At 39.0% G+C, this 18,652-nt stretch overlaps 1 protein-coding gene across 7 annotated transcripts in view; it reads right to left on the reverse strand.

Moving 5' to 3' along the window:
• The window catches only part of Pak5 (p21 (RAC1) activated kinase 5), a 302,472-nt gene that overhangs the window by 38,068 nt on the left and 245,752 nt on the right, over window positions 1-18,652 (reverse strand). The gene's annotated exons all lie outside the window — the stretch shown is intronic.

Below are 18,652 nucleotides of genomic sequence, written 5' to 3' on the forward strand. Positions count from 1 at the left end.
CGCACACACACACACATCAGTAGTAATTTCAGCCTGAGGGACTGTGCAAACCTTCAACTTCTAATAATGTGTTTATGGCTATACATTTTAGCAGTCTCTAGTGTTTGGTTATAAAAAACATATTTGTTATTTTAAAATTCACTATTCAGATGATTAATAAGCAGTGTCACTTGAATATAAACATGGGTAGAAATGAGTGTACAATCTTTATACATCTATGGAAGATCTTTTTACATCTATATAACTGACTGATGCTATAAGACTTTGTGGATGATTCTAGACGACACATTCTGAAACTGTGACTATAGAACAGTATGGAGAATAATTATGGGGTTTCATTTGCAATCCAATGTGATACTGTTAAGAATTGTACTAGAGTCCTCAAAGAGGCCACATGTGTGCGTTACCATCTTTGGATTTGGGATTTTGCTTGGTAACGATGTGACTGTGTCTGAATCTCAGCGACAAACTGTTCCCTTTAATAAACATAAATAACATCAGAATACAAGGAACAGAAAGAAATGGCAAGCCACTTATGAAGCCAGTCAGCTGTGCCTTGGCTTGTCATTACACGGTTTGCACTGAAATATGTGGGGGTGGATAAAAGAACAAAGAACAAAAGGTGGCTATCAAGATTTTAGGAGAAAAAATGCATTTGAGCAAGTTATAAGGAGTTCAGAATCATCATAGTTAGTACCATGGGAAAGTTCAAAGTGGAGGGAGAAGACCAAGCTGTCCTAGAGTCTGGGAGCCATATATTAGTGCCTCAAACTTCATGCTGAAAGACAAGGACATTTTTCTCCCTGACAAACAGTCTTACATTAATTGTTTTTATTTATGTCCCTTTAAATAAACTCATTTTAGAATAGCTTGACAGTGACATAGATGGGGCAGAGATTTCCAAAATGCCTCTCTCACCCAGTGTTTCATGTCCATTTTGCATTACTGTCAATAAAAAAGCCACCTTTATCGCACTCCATCAGCTTTCTCCTAGGGTTCCCAACCATGAGAAATAAAGACTTATTTATTATGTCTTTTGAGTCTCTTTGACAGTTTCTGAGACTTCCCTTGGTGTTATGTTCTTGGCAGTTTCAAAAAGTAGTGAACAAGTATATTCAGAATGTCCCTCAATTGGATATTTTTATCATGGTTAAACTGGGGTAATGGGTTTGCACGAAGAAAGGCTGTGAAATAGCCATTTCATCACCTTAGATCTGGTGCACACTGTCAACATGGTTTATTTCTGATAATGTTACCTTGGTTAGTTAGGTAAAGTTTTATTGGTCAGGTGCTTAATTTCTAACTTACAATTCCTTCTTTCCCTCCAGTAGTGAGACACAAGGTGTACCCCCCACACTCCCTTTTGGAGGGGGTTGGTGGCAGTAGGGGTTAAGTTCCACCTCGTTGCATAAGGTATATCTTTGCATAAAGCATGTGGAGTTCTTCATAGGAGGCTTAGGCTTATGTACTGCCCTTATTTAGTATTTATTTGTTTGTTCAGTCATTTGTTTATATCAATATCATAGACTCACAGAAATGTGTTAAATCCTTTGAGTTATGATCCACATTGTGCCATTTGCTTTGTTACCCAGACGGTTGGAGCTTTTGTCCCCAAAGGTTCCTTTATGTTGGTATCTGTGTCCCTTTGACAATCTTCTTTCTATTATAAAGCACATTCGCCTTCTCCATCATTATAAAGTGTCCTGCCTTTATCACACGTTTCTCTAACTCTGTTGCTTCATCAGCCAATTCTCCATGAAGCCCTCCTTCTATATATCAATGATCTAAGGCATGACAATTGGGACTCAGGGTTTACTTCATTGGTACTGGGGTATCACTTTTCCCAAGCCGTCCCAGTGAGCAGAACTAGAAACTCTACATTTGTATACTAACACAAGCATACCTATGTATCTATCCACTTGTATGAATATTAAGGCATGTTTATATTTCTGAACCTAATCTGATACTACTACAATGTCCTTTCTAACATCCTCTATTTTGTATCTGTAACCTCTTGCTTTCCAACATTTCTTAGACTGCCATATTTTTCTGGCATCCTCTTTAGTATAATGGATTTTTGTGGGATAATAGTGATCACTGCATACAGTTCACCTCTTGGACTTAGAACTGTCAAGTCTGCTATTTCTATGCACTGGTCACTGTATTCAAAGGACTGGTAACTTCACATACAAATTAAGGGAGTAAATGTACTGAATGAGATTCCACCTGTCTGTTGATATAAAAGGGGAAATATTAACAGTGCTATGAGAGAAATGTTTTTTGAAGAAGGGATAAGAAAGGTCTCTTGTTGGAGAGCCCTATTCTCCAGGCATGGACACAAAATGTTCACTACCTTCTTGAAGTCAGAGCATCTGTGGTTACACACATGAGACTCTACTTATGCAAGGGCTGGAGTATTGTACACAAGGCAGGAGAGGTGGTGGGGGCCTTCCCTGAGGATGGATAAGCAGTTAACAGTTGCTGGGGTGAATGCTGTGGCTGCCTACATTTGTCCAGGTGCCTACACTGTAAGTAACACAGTTAATCTCATTGGTTCATCAAGTTAGCCTTGGGTGGAAAGATCCCCTTACCTGGCATTGTGTCTGGATAGGCATTGGCTCACATCTCCCTATGCAAATTTACCACAACAATGTGTAATATTGCTTTTCATTTTAAAAGTTAGACTTGCAATACTTATAAACTATATAGTATAAGGAAAATTGCTTAAACTTTTGTGGGCATGGCTTCTTAGTCTATGAAATAGTGAGAATCAATGCTTTCCTTACAGGATTAAGTTAGCAATTAATTCATACTGAATAATATTATGAATAAATTGGTTGACACGATTCCTGCCATAGAAAGTATTGGTAAAGCACAAGTAAATCCTTCTTATTTGACTATTATCTCAGTAAAGTTTTAAGTTAAGCTGAAAATTTGGGAAAGAAAACTGAAATTTTGGGAAAGAAGGAAGCTGCAAACAATAGAAATTTAGCCATGGTTGCATATATAGGACAAAATTGGATAAAAGTAGCAAGTAAAATTATTAGTAAGAATATGCAAACTATAAATTTCTGAAATTTAAAGGGGAGGTGTGGTTCACATTATCTACAACTGCAACATGAAATAAATGTGTTTTATTATAACTAAAAATATATATAACTGAATGATTTCAAGGCGTAATCAGTACTGCACTGGTATCCTTCTTAAACATGTAATGTATGACTTAGAAAATTAGTACAGCTAGACTTTCAAGATTCAAACTGAATGACAGTCATGAAAACTAAGGACAGGTAGAAGCATAGTGAACCCTGATGGAGACCTTTCCTCAGAGGGAAGTCTCAGGCTGAGGTTTCTCAGGCCATAATGTCTATACAAGTCAGTCCAAGGTTCTGGGGAAGGAGAATTCAGATTCAAAAGGCCAGGAGAGAGCCTGAGATGCCGCAATACCCTAAAGCCAGTATAGGTGGCACTGCTGTCCTGTAGCTCACACTGCACACACTACAATCACATATCACATATTTTGTTTGTTTGTTGTTTTTTTTAGATTCTAGATTTCCTGTATTCAGGGAAACTTTACAATGAAAACATATTTTATATATAATGTACATTACAATGAAAATATATTTACAGTTTAGCAGGAGCCAGCATTTTGTAAACACACACACATACACACACACACAGACACAGATACATGTGTACTATTCTTGCTATACACAAAGGCATACCTATCTATATCTATACCTATCTATATCATCTATCTATCTATCTATCTATCTATCTATCTATCATCATCTGTCTATCTTTAGTGTTACAGTTGGTTTGGGTTTCTCATCCATTATGAAGGTGAAATACATTTTATGCTTTAAATAGCAGAAGTGCAGCTTGGTCTTCACGTGGGTCTTGAACAGCTGAAGCAGGGCTATCCCAAAAGTTTTTACTTGTCTGTAGGATATGTTCTTCTAGCTTGGCTGCCTTGTCTGGCTTCAATGGGAGAGGATGAGCTCACAGAGACTTGATGTGCCAAGGTTGGGTGACATCCCAAAGGGCCCCCCACTTGCTCAGAGAAGAAGGGGAAGGGAAATGGGGGAAGGATTATGGGAGGTGGTGAATGGAGGGGGGCAGTGGGTGGGATGTAAAGTGAATATGTAAAATAATAATAGTAATAATAATTTCAATAATAATAATAAAATAAAAGGTCAGGTGCTACCCCTACCGTTAAAATAAACAACTTTCACCATTTTGCTCTTGTACTTTCCAGGTGAGTCTGTATGCTGTCTCAGGTCTGCATGCTTCCTTAGCATCATAGACCTAATGAACTGTAATAATCCTTAGTTGCAGATAAAGAAAACCTAGGTGCAACAAAACTAAATATGTGGTTGTTAATATTTGAAGGAAAAATATTAAATTTACTCATGGGAAGGAAACAAAGGAGAGCAAATGAGAAAGACAAGAAAAGTAAAGGTATTTCTTTTCTTGGATATTAATTTTTAGAATTTTAAAATGATTTTGACCAAGTATGCAAATCATTCTTAGTAGAAACACATGGGGTTTTTTTGTTTATTTGTTTCAGATGAACTCCTAATTCATTTTTAATAAGCAGGGGTCTCACAAAGTGCAAATGCTTGTTGCAAACAACGTTTCAGAATACACACAGACACAATAAAGTAAAAGAAGGGTTTTATAGCCTCTTTGATCAGCAAGTCCAGTTAACTGAGAACCCAAGGCTTATTTATTTTTGCTGACTTGTGTTTTCCTTATGAAATCATAACCATCAAAGCAACAATAATGAAATCCAAACATGCAGAATTGTCCAATGTGACTTAAACAGGCATCATACGGAAGGACCGTTGTTCATTATAATTGGCGTCTGATGCTTATTTTAAATGAGATCTGTGTAATTTTAGAGAGATCAATAATACAATAACTACAAGAGTATCAGTGAATTTAATGCTGTGGAAACTGCAAGCATTAAAAACCAATGCAAGACAATCTATTTGCATCTGAAGCTGGGGTTCTCATTGTCTCTCCGCTGTAACCTGGACCAGCTCGGCATCCATTCTGGCTCCTGGTGACAGCAGCCATATTTCATGGCACGGCTTGTGCAGGCTGGCGGCTGGTGATAAGCGTTAATGGATCTGTCCAGGAGAACAGCTGTCTCCCCTTGTTCCCGGGGAAGAGATGAAAAAGTGCCTCTGTTCTCACTGTCTGTATTAACCTTGACAATAATGAAGTGTGTAATTAACAGCTTTGCCCTAATAAGACCTTACATTTCCTTTTCAAAAACAGCATTTTCTCTGCACCTTAAGGATGTGCTTTACATTGTCACCTTAAATATTTCCCAAGAGGCCAGACAGCAAAAATTCCCAAGACTAGAGAATAAGCTAAGGTACGGTTCAGAAGTATCTGACCTTAAACTCCATACCTGAATTCTGATCCTGTATGGGGAGAACCATTTCACCTGTCACACAAGTGGCTGGAAACATCTGTGTCCATAATCACAACAAAATAAGACAAATCTAACACCCACAGCCTCCCAAAAAGATTTGAATTCTTGGTTGGGTTTTGAAGTATCACATCTATTTTCTACATCTTCCCACTGGACTAATTGGGCTGGGTCAGTTGGATAAGACTTGAACAATACATTATTTCTGGAAAATATGACAGTTTGGCCAGTATATCTCAGAGGGGGAGGTATTGTGAAGATTTCTAAGCAAAAGCAAACAAACAAATAGCCAAAAAACCCCAAAGCAACAATAAAAGCCGCAGAACACTGAAAACTCAAAACCAAACCAAAACAAAAACTGCTCAACAGACTGTATGGTACTGATAATCATGTGGGATCCAAAATAAACCAATCATTTACTAACTAAATATAAAGTTGCATTTTGCACAAATTCTAAGAGAATAAAATATTTTAAAGGAAAGTTTTGCGAACTTCGCAGAAATAGAGATTTCATCATAAATTGGAAAGTGTTCTACTGTTTGCCATTTTCTCTGCTGTCTACATCACTGTGATACCAACACACTCACTGAAGAATTCCACAAGAAACTAAGCTTGATGCTGACTTCCTATTCATTGCTAAAGGTTATAGACTGACTTCATCCTGCTTGCAACACAAAGCCACAAAGCGGGCAGCCTGAGCTTACTCTGGCCAGCTTGAGGCTAAAGTCGGTTTGAAATGGAATGTTCTTGGATATTTATTATGGCTATTTCATTGACCATGCATCATTGAGGACAATGGAAATACTCAGCTCAATATTCATTTAGTGAAAAAATGCATTTTAGGGGAGAGGAAGACACCATGATTAATGACACAAAATCTGACAGATAACAGGTAGTTCTGCACATCTTTCATGTTATCTCCACATCTTAGCCTGAACTTCCTGAAGTAGCGTAGTTCCTTTCTTCCACAATTATGTTGGTTTGAATAGTTTTATTTGAATGCTTGGACATTAGGGAGTGGTACGATGACTTGAGAGGGATTACAAGGTGTGACCTTGTTGGAACAAGGGTTTGTCATCAAGACAGCTGACTTAAATCCAGGAACCACATGGTTGGATGAGTGAAACAACAGACTCCCACAAGTCCTCAGATGTCCATGCTCACATCTTCAAACCTCACACTGTGGTACATCCCTCCCCCCCACCCCCCCAAAAAACCACTACTTTTAAAGTTGAAGGCCATAATGGACTACATACTAAGTTCTAGTCTAGCCTAAGCTATAAGATGAATTTTGATATCTATCTATCTATCTATCTATCTATCTATCTATCTAATCTCTAACCATTGCCATCATCTCATCTTTCTCTTGTAATTCTTTTTCTTGGGATGTGTTTACCACATAAACAGAAAGGTAACCAAGACAGGGTGGACCTTAAATTACTAAATGCCCAAAGGAATGATATTAGTAATGCTATCATGACTTGGCTACTCTCTGTGCACCCAGACCTTTACTATTTTCACCATAGGAACCCAATGCTCACCTAGAGAAAACTTTTGAGTCTCTGAAGCTTTCTTTGTGTACACCAAAAGCACTGACTTTGCAATGAGTCTTTGACTTCTAGAGTATGAGTTTCCACCTTCCTTCCTTCCTTCCTTCCTTCCTTCCTTCCATCCTTCCTTCCTTCCTTCCATCCTTCCTTCCTTCCTTCCATCCATCCTTCCTTCCTTCCTTCCTTCCTTCCTTCCTTCCTTCCTTCCTTCCTTCCTTCCTTTCCTTCCTTCCTTCTTACTTTTCTTAAATGTAATGTACCCGTTTATCTGAAAGGTAAGCGTGCTGTGCTCATTCTTGGCATTTCATCACTTTGAAATCATCACTTTGAAGTGAAAAGTTTAAGAAAGCAGCTTGAGGTTTTTATTCTTTTTAAGAGTTATTATCCGTACTTACAAATGGCTAAGGCAGTAGAAGAGTCTGCAGCATCTGCATTCTGCAGAATAGATGACAACAGCTCTCAGCTGCAGCTCCACATTTGCATCCTTTGGCCAGTTCATGCACACTCCTGAAGCCAGCATCCCTTCTCAGACAATTGCATCTCTGCTGGTGGCACCAGGTCACTTACTTCTAAGCTCTCTGGGCCATAGTGCTGGAGTTTCTCTTCCAGTCACTCAAAGCAAGGCCTTGGAACAGTAGCATCAACATCACCCAGAATTTTGCAGAGAAATGCAGAATCTAAGTCTACAGGACCTTCTGGGCCACGGTTTGCATTTATAAAAATGCTAGTTAACTCCTGCCTACCCTGAAATCAGAACACTGCAGACTTTGTGCCCTTGGCTCACTCCTGGTTCCTTTTCACACCCCAAGCTATTTCTGAAAATCAATGAATACTTTCTGTCAATACTATAGTTGATTAATATATAATATATAGTTAATATATATATATATATATATATATATATATATCACAAGGAAAACAGATATTTTTTCCTTCCTTAAATCCACAATGGTAGGATCATTCTTTGTTTTGTATGAACAGAAATAGTAGTTCATAATAAAATGTGGGAAACGACTGATTTGCAGCATAAGGAGCACTTCTGTGGTATTTATTATGTTTCCAGAGATGCTATGGTAATGATGGAGCAGAGCATATTTATGTTTATTCAAATATCTCAGAGAGCAAGTTCAAGTCCAGCATACAGGAGTCTGTAGTATTTACCATATCATCTGGCCTATTCTATCAAAGAGCAATGGAATAGCAGGAACCCATGCAGAAATATTGAGAGGAAATTCACTTATTTCTGAGTTACCTTGCCATGTTGAAGAAGATGAACAAGTCCACTTCCTCCAATAATATCCTAGATAAGCCTGGGACCCACATAGCACACACACTCCAGAAGAGACACAAACAATATAATCTTTCCTTCCACAAATGTACCACAACAGTTGTGTTTTCACATTATGACTACACACTTAAATGATGAAGATTCTGTGAAACAAAGAAGACATGGTTCACAGGTCATGCAAGGCCTACAGATAGACCTCAGAGGCGTACAGTTGAGAATGGCAATGCTCCATGTTCCTGAAGGAAATACTGCTTCTCTGGTTCTCCCAAATTTGAGAGCTATTTTCCTGGGCCCAGAAGAGCCACTGGATGTACAGATCAGCCACTGTGTTCAGGCAGAGGGCCTATTGTATCCACTTATCTTTCTAAAACACATACTTTTATTGGATCTCATTCTTTAGTTATAGTTGTAATTTGCCATAATTTTAGTTTTTGGATTTCATTATGCTGTAATGTCAATGGTTTATCAATCATTGACATAAAGTTTTTTTTTCCATGTTTTGTTTGTGTGGGTACTGAACCTAGGACCTCAGATAAGTTAGGCAAGTCATATCCACTAGGCTGCATACACAGCTGCAGAAGCTTAAAATTTTCCTCTCCACTACAAATTCGATTACTGACTCTTTATCTTGTATAAAAACACACTTGTAAAATTGCCAGTACTTCATGTATCTCCTCATCCAACTTTCACTGGACAATGCAGGGAGCTCATCCACAGGGATCTTCCGAAAGGTTGTTTGGTTATAAAGAGAATGCTAGCTCCATTCCATGAAAGGAAAGCCTGATGAGAAGTTACCCCCATCTTTAGCACTGCAGAGATGTGGTGTCTTTGGGAACTTACAGGCACCCTAGTCCCACTCATTTCCTAATTCCTTCTTATCTGCCCTCTGCCTTGGCAACCTCTCCTCCCCAAAGACAATAAACAACAAAAACAACTGTGGGGAGCTTTGGGGCTGTTCAGCAGGAATCTGACATTGGCCAAGGACAAGGAAATGGGCTTCAGGCAGGAATCTGACCTTGGATCATGACAAGGAAGTAAGCTCAGGCAGGAATCTAATTTTAGGGTGGAACAAAAGAAGTAGGTTTTAGGCAAGAATCTGATTTTGGGCTAGGACAGGGAAGTGGGCTCTGGTATCTTGGTCGTCCTGATAAGCCCTTAGAAACCGTGATCTCGGGACTTTGCTTATTACCTTGCTTGTTCCTTGATTATTTGTGTTTATTGTACTGTTTGCCCTTATTGCTTTCATGTAATTAAAATGGTATTAAGGCAGATTGGGAAAAAATAACCTGCCTCAGCCTCAGAACTAGCTGAGATCATGCTACAATATTGTCTAATTGTCTTTTTTCTTTTTAATCTTCACTCTTGCGCTGGAGAGCCTATTGACTGACTGAGCTGGCTTGGTCAAACAACAACCAACCAACAAGCAAAACATAAAAATCATCTCGTTGTGGAAGCTGTAATGTGTCATAGTGTGTCCCACAGTATATTCTTTTGTCTGCACATCTTTTTTTTTAAAGATGTATTTATTTATTTCATGTATGCGAGTATACTGTCGCTGTCTTCAGACACACCAGAAAAGAGTATAAGATCCCATTACAGATAATTGTGAGCCACCAAGTGGTTGCTGGGAATTGAACTCAGGATCTCTCTAGAAGAACAGTCAGTGCTCTTAACTCCTGAGCCATTTCTGCAGCCCTTGTCCATACATCTTTACTTGTAAATGTTCATTGCAAGGAGTCATCAGGCCTCTGGCTTCTGATACACTAGTTATAATCCTCACTGGGGTTCCTTTGGATATCTTGGAGCCCTGTGTCATGGAAATACTGCAGCTTTGGATTTGTAAGATTGGCTCTTTTATAGATGAGGGAGAGGTTGGGGTGGACTAGCTCAAGCCCTGGATCTGGGCTTGGGTGGTAGCTGAGCTGGTCAGTTCACCAGCTCTCCCATACCCAGACTACCAGGCATCACATGCAGACCACTCTTTGGCACTGTCCTGGCTCACTCACCTAATGCAGCAGCCAGCAAGGGGTGGGGCCAGCTCTCCTACTCTCAGGCCCTCAAGGCCTCTCTGCCCCATCCCTAGCTCGCTGGACACCAGGACCAGTTCTATTGTGCTGCCCAGATAGAGTGGCAGGGCCCACTCCCCAAGTAGGAAGCTGGTGGGCAGGGCCAGCTTTCTTTCTCTCATGACTTCTAGGGCCGGCTCTCCCATTACCTCAGGTGCGGAAGGGGAAGGGAATCTCTCCCTTCACCAAGGCCACCTCATAGTAGATAAGCGGTAGGGCCAGCTACACTTATACCTTAGGCCCAGTCTTACTCCAAAAAAAAAAAAAAAAAAAAAAAAAAAAAATTGGGAAGGATTCCCTTCAGGGAGCCCAGGCGGTGGCAGTTTTAAGTCTCTCTCAGGTGATTTCAATGAGCAGACATAATTGAAAACCATTATCCTTATACAGTTCCCATTAAACTTCGCTCTGCCCTCCTTTCCCTTGGCATCTTGTAGCACACAGACTTCCCTTGAGCAGGTCTGTGGTGTGCCATATGACTCTGGATTTCTAAACAAGCTCGTAGGCAAGGCTGGCGATGCTGCTGGGTAAAGCAAACTTGGAGCTGCAAGGTCCCCAAGAGCAGAGAAAGGTTATTGGCTGTCAAACTCGGGGCTGCATAATGAGATCAAACTGCAGAGTGAGCACTGGATTGTGAGTGCAGCCATCTGGGTACTAGTATAGCCAATGTCAGCAGCAATAATGCAGTTTTGTCAGATAACAACCTTTGCAGGTCTAGGGATCTTCTCTCTACTGAGAGAGCCTGTTAGTCGGGCTTCTTTCTAGCTCTACTATTCTGTTGTTTTTCGAGCTCTTGTGTTTTGGCTTCTCTCAGTAGGTACCATTGCTACAAACACCAGGGCTGACTTGATGTTAGCTGTCAAGATTCTCTGATGCTAATGCTCACAGCAACAACATTTGCAATAACCAAAAAAGTAGATGCAAGTCAATTGCTCATCAATAGATGAATGGATAACCAAAATATGATATTTTTTTTAAAAAAAATAGAGTATTTCTTTTTAAAGGAAACAATTTATGATAGTAAGTCATGTATGATCCCTGCAAGCCTTGTGCTAAGTAAAATAAGCCAGATAAAAAATGCTTTTGCATAGGTCAATTTTTTGTTGTATCTCGGAATGGGAAAATTAATGTAGACAGAAAATACATTAGAGGTCACTGGGGACCTAGGAAAGGGACAATTAGTGTTTAGTCCATCTGGAGTTTTGGTTTTGGGTAATAAAATTTACAACATGTTGGATGTACTTAATGACACTAAATTATATGCTTAAAATGAAGTTTTTGTTATGTGTATTTTTTGCCACAATTAAAAGAAGGGTTTAGGGGCTGGGAAAGTATCTCTGTGGGCAAAGCACTCACTCACTGTGCAAGTGTGAGGACCAGAGTTGAGATCTCCAACACCCTCATAACTGAATGGCAGCTTGGCTACTACTTGTGATCTCAGCATCCAAGAGGCAGTTGCTAGTTCCTGGAGCAAGCTGTAAACTAAACTAGCTCCATCAACAAGCTCTGGATTCAAAGAAAGAGCCTGCTTCAATATAGATCAGAGTAGAGAAAGTAGTAGTTGGAGTAGATAGAGAGTAGTTGGAGAAGACACCCCAAATCTACTCTGGCCTCTACATACAACATATTTATAGGCACTATACACATGTCTGAATCCACAGACCTGGGAACATAGATATGCATATGCAAGCCCAGCAAACTCAAATCACACACATGAAGAAGAAGAAGAAGAAGAAGAAGAAGAAGAAGAAGAAGAAGAAGAAGAAGAAGAAGAAGAAGAAGAAGAAGAAGAAGAAGAGGAAGAAGAGGAAGAAGAAGAAGAAGAAGAAGAAGAAGAAGAAGAAGAAGAAGAAGAAGAAGAAGAAGAAGAAGAAGAAGAAGAGGAAGAAGAAGAAGAAGAAGAAGAAGAAGAAGAAGAAGAAGAAGAAGAAGAAGAAGAAGAAGAAGAAGAACAACAACAACAACAACAACAACAACAAATGGGTATAAAGTAATGACTATCTATTCCTCCTCAGAATGTTACATGTTGACAATTTCTTGTGTGTCTATATTTTCTCAACTAATGAGGCAGCTCCTTAAGGATAGCTAGTCTAGGGTGGCCTAACCTGAGGCAACAAGTTTCTGCTCCATGTGTTTCTTATTTGTTGCCCAGCTAGTCCATACTTACTTATATGGCAACCAAACAGGATTCCAAGCTTCACAGTGTCTAAAAGCATTGGCTGAATTAGGCATAATTTCACATCTCCTGGTTCTAGTGGTAAAAGTCATATGGCTAAACTTCATGTCTGCAGGAAGGTAGCCTCCATCTCCTGAGAGACATCACTTCTGAGGCTTATTGCAAAGGGCATGTGAGCAGATAGGAGAGGAAAAGTGAGACCATCCTTGCATCAATCTACCATAGTTGGACGTTGTTGAGAATTTGCCAGGATTCTAAACAATTTGCACAAGTATGGGCTCATCCTCCTAAAGTCAGAGTTTTTACCTAAAGACTTTTTTTTGATATTTTCTTTATTTACATGTAAATTTCTCCTTTCCCAGTTTCCCCTCCAAAAAACAAACAAGCAAACAAACAAAAACAACAAGAACAAACCCCTGTTGCCTCCCCACTCCCCATGCCTGCCACCCCACCCTCTCCCACTTATTGGCCCTGGCATTCCTCTACACTGGAGCACAGAACCTTCACAGGGCCAAGGTCCTATCCTCCTATTGATGATTGACTTTGCAATCCTCTACTATATGAACTAACTACTACCCTCAGAGCTCCCAGGGGCTCAACCACCAACCAAGGACTGCACATGGTGGGTCTGATTGTTCTGGATACAGACATTTTTGAGAAGCTTAAACATGCTGGAGAGTAAATATACTCAAACTCCAGTTAGTGCATATAATTTTATCTTCCAGTTGCTTAAGTACCTATAATGTCTTATCACACAGGTGATTTGAAAATATTATAAAGACTAACATTTACTGTTTAGGCAGTATCTCTTTTGGGTGTGTGTGTGTGCATCTCTTTGGCTTCATATACAAGAAGTTATTGCCAGATCCAATGTCATGCTGTGTCTCTGTATTTCTTTTGAACGCTTCAGAGCTGAGGCACATGTTCAGGTCTTTGATGCATTTGAGTTAATTTCTAAATATGGTATTGATTAAGGATCCATCTCTGCTCTTTTGTATGTGGATATCCAGCTTTTCCATAGTATTGAAAAGGCTGTTATTCTCAGTGAATAGTCTTGGCACCTATGTCAGTTTATTGCCGGGATGGTTCTATTTTGTGAGCTTTAGTGTTTATACTTATACCAACATGAGACTATTTTGGACTTTACTGCATAGTATAGCAAGTTCTAAGATTGAGAACTATTAGTCCTTCAATTTTATTTTTACTTTTAGAGTATTTTGGGGACTGGAGTGATGGATCATTGGTTAAGAGCCCTGGATGTTCTTGCAGAAGATCTGGCTTTAATTCCTAACATCATGACAACTGATAATCATCTGTAACTGCAGTTGCAGGGGGTCTGGTGCCCTCTTCTGGACTCCACAAGCACCAGGCACAGGTGTAGTGTACAAACATGCATGCAAGCAATACACACATGCATAAAAAATAACATGTAACATTCAAATTAAAGAATATTTCAGTCTTTAAGACTCTTTGTGATTGCATGTAACCCACTCTGTCTCGCCTTTCTTCTCTTTTTTCTTTCTCTCTTTCCCTCCCCTCATCCCTTCTATTTCTTTCTCTCTTTTTTTGTTCTTCTTTCTACATTAGTCTAGATGGAATTCAGGGCCTTATAGAGGCAAGTTAGGTAGTATACCTCTAAGCCACAACCCAGGCAGGGTTGTTTTTCTATTTCTTCAAAAGCCATCATTAATATTTTCATTGGATCAAACTGAATTTATAGGCATTTTTTGAATAGTTATATCTTCTTAATAATATTACATCTTTGAATCCACGGAAATCAGATATCTTTACATTTGTTCATTTATTTACATCTTTATTTTCTTCCATCAGTTTTGTCACTTTGAGTGTGTTTTCAGCTGTCCAGTTTTAGAGTATTTTGGTATATAGAACTATATATGATAATAAAAATTGATCCATATTGGCCATTAGTTCAAGGTACTGAATTGAAGCTTACTATTTTCCCTCCTGGACAAAAGCTCCCAGCAAAGGGTTAAGCTTTCTCATTTGCAAAACATGTTGTCATGGAAACAGATCCTCCTCTGCCTTTTTGCTTTTTAGGTATTCCAGTGTAGTGGAATAGCACTGTGTTCTACTCACTTGTCTACAGGTTACAGGGAACCTGGTATGTCTGTGGGGGATGTAGAAGGGTCAGAATGCAGGCAGGACACAAGGGATTGTCTTCAGTTTAATGGAGTGCTTTTCTGTCTTTAGAGACTATACATCCTACTTCCACATGGCAAAGGCCCATAACTCTTCTTTTAGAAGCTAAGATTCTCACTCTTATCTTACACAGGAAGATTATGTATGTGTAAGAAGTAATTCACATGGTGGCAGGCTGGGTCAATTCCTGATCTGCAGACCTCTCATATTTAGGCTACAGGGTTGAGGTGACAGCACATAGTTCATGAAGCTTACTTACAAACAAGCTTCCCAGTAACAGATCTGCTATCTGATCACCAGCTATCTTCCCCACAGTCAAACACAGGATTATTTACTATTCATATTGCCTTTGCATTATGTTCAAATATGGTGATTTGAATAAGACCTAGAAGTGAAAGGCAATCATGCAAGAATTACATGAATTAAAAATCGTAGGTAGAGGGGACACTTTTGTGGAATGGAGGAGAAAAGATTCTTGAAAGGCAGAAAGGTTTTAAAGTAAAGAAAAGCATCTATAAGGATGAAATTATTCCTTGCATGCATCTATGTACTATTGCCCATATCTCATTTGGTTTATCCAACAGTTTTGGGACATGTCTGGTATTACTCTCATGCCCCATTTTACGAATGAGGAGTGGGGACATACAATAGCTGCCTGGAGGTTCACAGCTTGATAGAGACACAGTAGACTGAAATACTATTACAATTTCACTCCTTCCTGATAATTTTCCAGCAGGTAACAGTGGAGGGTCTCCTTGGAGATTCTGGAGGACATTTCTCTGTGATTGTGAGGTTAGTCATTGAATTTGATGAACCGACAAAAAGTTTATCCTATTATATGTGAGTCTAAGTTCTTGAGTCTCTGCCATCTGCCGTGAGAAAGGTCTGTCTTGTTAGGGCTGGTCCACGCATACTTTCAGGACACAAACTTGCTGTGGAATCTATGGTCAACCCCAGGTAACCTGAAATCAGGAAGAAGTCAGCTAAAGAAACATCATAAGCAACACATCCTCATTGAAGTTCTGATCAGTTTAGAGTTGAGTTTTGTTCAAGTGATAAATCCGAATCTATTTTTGTTCATCTACATGTAGCTATCTGTTTGACCAGCACCATTTGTTGAAGATGCTGTCTTTTCTCTGATGTGTGTTTTTGATTTCTTTGTCAAAATCAGGTGTCTGTAGTTGTGTGGATTTATGTCTTGGTCTTAAATTTGATTCAATGTGCCTATATTTAGGAGTTTAGCATGCTGGTTTTTATTTCTATAGCACTATAATACAACTTGAAATTCAGGATGGTAATACCTCCAGCAGTTCTTTTATTATTCAGGATTGTTTTAGCTACCCTGGTTTGTGTGTGTGTGTGTGTGTGTGTGTGTGTGTGTGTGCATATGTGTGTGTTTCCTTATGAAGCTGAAAATTTCTGTAAAGAATTGTGTTGCAACTTGAATGGGGATTATACTGCATCTGTAGACTGCTTTGGATAGGATGGCTATTTTCACAATATTAACCCTACAGATTAGGGTTAATATTATGGGCATGGGAGCATTTCTATCTTTTGGTATCTTTTTCAAATGTCTTAAGTATTTATTATACAAACAGTTCACTTGCTTGGTTAGAGTTACCTTTAGATATATATTCTGAGGCTATTGTAGGAGTTTTTGCTTCCATGATTTCCTCCTCAGTATGCTTGTCATTTGTATATGGGAAGGCTTCAGACTTTTGCCTGTTATTTTTCTATCCTACTACCCTGCTGAATGTGTTTTCAGTTTGTTGAGTCTTCTGGTGGAATCTTGAGGATCTCCTAAAGACTCATATCATCAGTGAATAAAGAGACATAAACTTCTTCCTTTCCTATGTGTATCTCCTTGATCTTCAGTTGCCTTATTATTCTAGCTAAAATACTATATTGGACAGGTATGGAGAGAGTGGACATTCTTGTCTTGTTTTTAATTTTAGTGGAACTACTTTGTGTTTCTCTTGGTTGAGAATGATGTTGGCTATGGGCTTTCTATAGAATTTCTTCTATTATGTTGAAACATGTCCCTCATATCTGGAGTCTCTCCAGGACTTTTATCACAAAGGGAATTTCTACATCTGATTGGATATTTTATATTTTTAGTACGTTTTATATCTTTTAGTTTAGTTTTTTTGTGATGGGTTATTTTAATTGACTTGTATATGATGAACCCTATATCTCTGGCATGAAACTCATTATGGAACCAGCATCTGCCATTGTTAATGAGGTTCAAAACACAAGACTATATGATGGGTAATAGGATCAGGCTTTCCTACAGAAAAATCTACTATTATTACTTTGCTACATGAACAGACCAGTAAAATGATTCTAGATGACATCGTTCTATATCAATAAATTAGTATATCACTCAGTTCTTTTCAGAGAAACTTCTTGCAGTAGATAATAATTAACAAAAAGACCCACAACTTGACAATGTATAGAGAGTGAGAGATGTCTTTATCACACCCCTCCCCTTGGGATTCAGGCATCTATGCATGTGAGGAGATGGAAATAGTGTAAGAGACAGAGGTGGTAGATAACTCCAAGGAAACAGTATTTTCCAGAAACTACAGGGCTGATACACATAAGAACTCACAGAAATGGTGACAGTGTGCACAATACCATTCAAGCTGAAGCCAGATCAAATCCCAGTAGGAAGAGGGAAAGGTAGACACGAAGTCATACTACTAGCCAAGGATCTATTAATTCATAGCTGCTGGAAGAGGAAACAAATCTGTTTTCTTCAATGCAATGATAGTAGGTGTACTGGCTGGTTTGTGTCAACTTGACACAGGCTGGAGTTATCCCAGAGAAGAAAGTTTCAGTTGGGGAAGTGCCTCCATGAGATCCAGCTGTGGGGCATTTTCTCAATTAATGATCAAGGGGGTAGGGCCCCTTGTGGGTGGTGCCATCCCTGGGCTGGAAGTCTTGGGTTCTATAAGAGAGCAGGCTGAGCAAGCCAGGGGAAGCAAGCCAGTAAGAAAACATCTCTCCATGGCCAGCTCCTGCTGCATCAGCTCCTGCTTCCTGACCTACTTGAGTTCCAGTCCTGACTTCCTCTGATGATAAACAGCAATGTGGAAGTAAGCTAAATAAACCCTTTCCTGCCCAACTTGCTTCTTGGTCATGATGTTTGTACAGGAATAGAAACCCTGACTAAGACAGTAGGGATGGATATACACTCCTGGGCAGGCCTCATGTTCAAGAGTAGTTGACCAACACAAATCATACTACATGATACATATTTGCGTGTGTGTGTGTGTGTGTGTGTGTGTGTGTGTGTGTGTGTGTAGTCTTGCTTATTTATTAATTGATTGATAGAGAGAGAGAATGAAATTGAGTAGGCATGGGAGGCAGATGTGACTAGTTGGGAAATGGGATAGAATATGATAAAATATATTAGATAAAATTATCAAAATTAAGTAAAAACATAAAAAAGAATAAAGAGATACATGTTTTCAAAGGCATTAATATTTTAGAGCTTATTTGCTATACAACAAAACAGATTAAAGTCACAAACATCTGAATGAAGTACTCTTGATTTCACCATCTCTGATAACATACCTTTGGCAATAGCACTGCTATGGAGCCTGTGTCATGTGGATCGGGGATCCTTGGTATCAGGGATGAAGTCGATATACATGCACAGCTATACTGCACAAGCCAGATTGCCATGGATAGAGCCTCAGGCTGTTTTATCAGCAAGTTTCTGAGAAGCTAAAGTTTCTGTTTTGTAGTTCAGTATATCTTTTTTTTTTCATATCGCACATTTATTTTGTTGTGTTCATTTTCTTTTCTTTTGTAACTTTAAATATATGCACAAAATATTGAAATATTTATCTTCAAGTTAATTAAAAACTTTATTATTTCTTTTTTTTTCATTATAATGAGGCTGTATTTCAATGACCCTCACATCACCAAGGGATTTTACCTCCATCATAGCTAAGCTGAGAGTTG

This window comes from Mastomys coucha, unplaced genomic scaffold (assembly GCF_008632895.1).
Source record: "Mastomys coucha isolate ucsf_1 unplaced genomic scaffold, UCSF_Mcou_1 pScaffold15, whole genome shotgun sequence".
Classification (NCBI taxonomy): domain Eukaryota; kingdom Metazoa; phylum Chordata; class Mammalia; order Rodentia; family Muridae; genus Mastomys; species Mastomys coucha.